We start from the raw sequence: 1,103 nt of genomic DNA, 5'->3' as shown, positions 1-1,103 counted from the left end.
CTTTCTTGCACAAGGCATTTTATCTGGTCCGCTCGTAAATACTGCCGTGAGAACACGAACCAACTCCAGGCAATTATGCAACTTTGTAACAAAATTAGTCCCTGATTCAGACCAAAGCAAGACAACTCTAGGTCTGAAAGCACTCATTATCTCACCCACTACTGGACCAATCAGCCTCATGTTTTGTGTTCACTATTATGACTACATGCCCAAGGACCTCGTTTGGTTGCAGTGATTCACAATTGTTGAAAAAAAATATTCTATTGACTGTTTTATATTGTCATTAACTGCTGACTCTCTCCTCATAACCGGCTGGCAGGGGCCACAAGTTTTCTGAAAATAACTCGGCTAAACTGGAGCATCTGCATCTGCTATGTTATGATCCACTAAAGTTAGGTACGTGATGAGCTGAATAAGTCAACTGTTTTCTTTTCTTTGCTGCAGTCTTGTCTGTTGGGAAGGGAGGAGGGAAAATCTCACCAGGCACAGCTGCACTGCGTTTCGGCTGCCATAGCTGCGATCTGGTTTGGTTCTGCCATGTTATGTCCCGTCTGTATTAAAAACACATTCATCCTCATAATTACATTGTATCTATATTTCACACACAGTTGGGAAACTCAATCTCCTCTGTGCAACATGTCACTGTTCCTTCAAAAATAGACAAGGTACGTATTTCTATTAGCTTCTGAAATGTGGTGAGGAAGGAGTTGAGCTGAAAGGCGAAGCTTTCGATTTACTGGTCCATATACGTCCCAACCATCACCTACGGTCATGAGCTCTGGGCAGTGACCAAAAGAAAGAGATCACAGATACAAGCAGCAAGCAATGGGTTACCTCCATGGGGTGGCTGGGCTCAGCCTCAGAGATAGGGTGAGGAGCCTGGACATCCATAGGAAGCTCGGAGCAGAGCTGCTGCTCTTTCCTGTCGAAAGGGGTCAATTGAATGGTTTGGGCATCTGATCAGGATGCCTCTTGGGCCCCTATCATTGGAGGTGATCCTGGCACGTCCCACTGGTAGGAAGCCCTGGGGCAGACCCAGAACATGCTGGAGGGATTACATATCTCGTCTGGGCTGGGAACACCTTGGGGTCCCTCAGGAGGAG

The sequence above is a fragment of the Epinephelus moara genome, chromosome 4 (assembly GCF_006386435.1).
Source record: "Epinephelus moara isolate mb chromosome 4, YSFRI_EMoa_1.0, whole genome shotgun sequence".
Taxonomy (NCBI): domain Eukaryota; kingdom Metazoa; phylum Chordata; class Actinopteri; order Perciformes; family Serranidae; genus Epinephelus; species Epinephelus moara.
The sequence above is the reverse complement of the archived record's forward strand: the minus strand, read 5'-3'. Positions refer to the sequence as shown.